Here is a 3,039-nt window from a genome sequence, read left to right on the forward strand (position 1 = left end):
CGGCTTCTCATGAAATGTTGCATTCAAAGCAATGGTTGCTCGGTTGCCCCTCTGGTGAGTTTGCTTCTTCTTCTTCTTCCCTTTCTTCTTCTTCTTAGCCACGTGGTTACTAGTACCAATACATTCACTAGGCAAAGAAGAAGAAGGGAAGGAAGAAACAACCGAGGAAGAAGGCAAAGGGTCAACTGGAGGTTGATTTTGTCTAGTTGGAGGAGTACTCGATTGTGGAGAAATCATGACATTTTGAACCAAGGAGGTTGAAACAACCATACTAGCAAGCTAATGGTAAATCCCGGAAGGAACAATGTAGCCATATATGGAGCACCAATATTTCCAAAAGGAGGAAAAGGATTAGGATTCCCATCAAAAGGAATTCCTTGATCGGTGGACTCCGGATTTGTTGCCATATGCCTCAACTTAAGACCAACTAAGGAGCAAGAATGGAGGATGTTATCCGCAATCAATTGATTTTATTTTAATCAAAATAACAAAACAAAACAAAAGAGGGATGATCTAGGCAAAAGGATTACCAAGTAACTGTGAACTACAAAATACCTCCTAGCAAACCAAGAAGTACGGGCAGGCAATCTCCCCGAATGTTGTGTTCGGTGTATCACAATGTACAAGGCGGCCTACTCGGTTACCTAAGGATGGATAGCAACCTAGTGTTGTCCTCCCATATATACCCGAAAGTATGTGGAGGCCCAATCCGTATTAGCACTATTTAATGCAAAACCGCACGATGAGAGAATTCCCATATACTTTATGTAATGTAACATTGCCCTATATACCCAAAGTTACGTGGACAAAATACGATATACTCACGTACGTGAAATGAGATATCACACTTGGGATGTATTGCAAACAAGTTAGCGACAGCTAATATGTTTTACAACGTTGGAACATGTCTCTAGCCTAGACCTCTAAATGTTTTTCGTTAAGTGACAATGCTCCATTAGGTTAATTCAGATAAATTTTAAGTTGATCTTCTTTAGAATTTGCCTTTCAAGGTTCACCACGTGATGTATGTTTGCAATTCCTAAAATGCAACTAATATGATAAGCATTCTTCTCATTCAATTGAACAATGAAAACCTTAGCTAGTAGGGATAGAGCAATCAAATCTTTGACAAAGAGCAAAGAGCACATCTAATGCAATTTCCCTAGCTATTCCTTTCAAACATTCACAAACTACAATATGAACGATGCAAGTTTTTCTTTTCAATTCCCTTAATGTTATGATGAACAAAAAGGAAACTAATGAACATAAAATCAATCAATCTTTTTACACGAACGATGACTTTACGACAATTCTGTTTCGAAGGAAAAGAAGACTTTTACGACACTTTCTTTCGAACAAATATTAATCGACTATAATCTAACTTTGGCAATGAAATGATAATGATAAAGAAATCATTTAAGAAACATTAACTAATAAAGCCAAAGTAGGGTTGTGTTGAAGCCCCGAAAATCGGGTCTACAACAACGGGGATACCCGCCCGGTCCGGACCTTGGTTGGCAGCTCCTTATCCGTTTGGGATAGCGGGTCCGACTAGGGATATGGGACCAATTTCCCAATTTATGAGTGTGTGTGTGTAGAATTTGATGTTCCTGATCTAATAGTTCCTAATTAAGATAATCTAATTCTAACTTTAATCTAATGCTATGCTATTGTATTCTAATAAGCAGCAACGTCTAAGTCTATACTAACCCGAGATGTAATTCTTCTATTATGCGATCTAAAAATATTTCAAATAACAACAAGTAATAAAGATCATTCAGCTATTGTGAGAAAAAAAAATAAATAAAGATGAACCACTTCGCATAAAAAGTTAGACGAAACAGTTGTGAAAAACATATCGCATAATGAGCTATTCATGCATTAAGCATAAACAAATAGCTATCACCATACAAAAGTGCCAAATGATAACTCATGCATTCATACATTAATACATAAACAACTAAAAAATTGTATATCACTTTAACACATAAGCAGAAATGGTTAAGAGATAAAAGTACCATTTATAACTAGTCCTACTCATGGGCTTCAAGCGACAATGATTTATCTCTCCTTGCTCTAACATCCACTAAGAGTACAGAAGTGCAACATCAGTAGCAGATATTAAATGCAGACATCAACAAATCCTGTTCCATTCATTCATCAAAACCTCCTTGGAGGGCGCAAAATTGCATGTTCTGAGGACAAGTTTTTGATAAATTTCTGGACCCCCCTCTAAATGCATGAGAAGGGTTTAAATACTACTAAATAAATCTAAAAATAACTTATTTACAAAAATTCAGGATGCGGTTTAAATGACCGTCCTGTTTCTAGGAAAACAAAGCAACATTAAAGCTAAAATTGAACCTAAAATTAAACTACTTCTGTATTTGGTCTTTGAAATTGCACGTATGCAACATCTGTTTAAGGAGAGTCGGCTGGTTGTGTTATGAAACCAGCTCAAGAAAAGATAAAAAAAATATAGATCAACGCCTTAGAATTCAGCCTCTTCGAGGGGGCAACCTCCTTTACATTACATAGATGAACAATTCTTGGATGATTCAAATGACAAAACCTCCTTTCTATATATAGGAGTCTAAGGAGTCACAATATAATCCAGCCGACCTAACAATAATAATATAAAGCCACAAAAATAACAATAGAGGGATTCTATTGGGCACAATAATAACAATATGGGGGCAATAGGGGCACAACAATATTAATAATGGGTATAAATACAATAGTAATGGGGTAATCACTAGTATTATAGGGACCCAACATGCCCCTCTCCTTTAAAAAAAGTGTTGTCCTCAACGCTTGAGTAGTTTTGGATACTTCTGCATAAAATTCTCATCCTCCCATGTGGAATCTTCAGCGGATAAGTTCTTCCACTTGATAAGATACTCTGAAATTGAACGATTTCGTAGCTGTCAAGTTCTTGTTTCTGTGACTGCTTCCGGTTCCAATATAATTTTTCCTTCCTCGTCAAGTTCTGGCAATATTGTTTGAACTGGGAGCTTGTCGCCTATAACCTTATTTAAA

The sequence above is a fragment of the Pinus tabuliformis genome, chromosome 2_2 (genome assembly GCF_031772625.1).
Source record: "Pinus tabuliformis cultivar Carrire ecotype Pingquan chromosome 2_2, CPIR1, whole genome shotgun sequence".
Lineage (NCBI taxonomy): Eukaryota > Viridiplantae > Streptophyta > Pinopsida > Pinales > Pinaceae > Pinus > Pinus tabuliformis.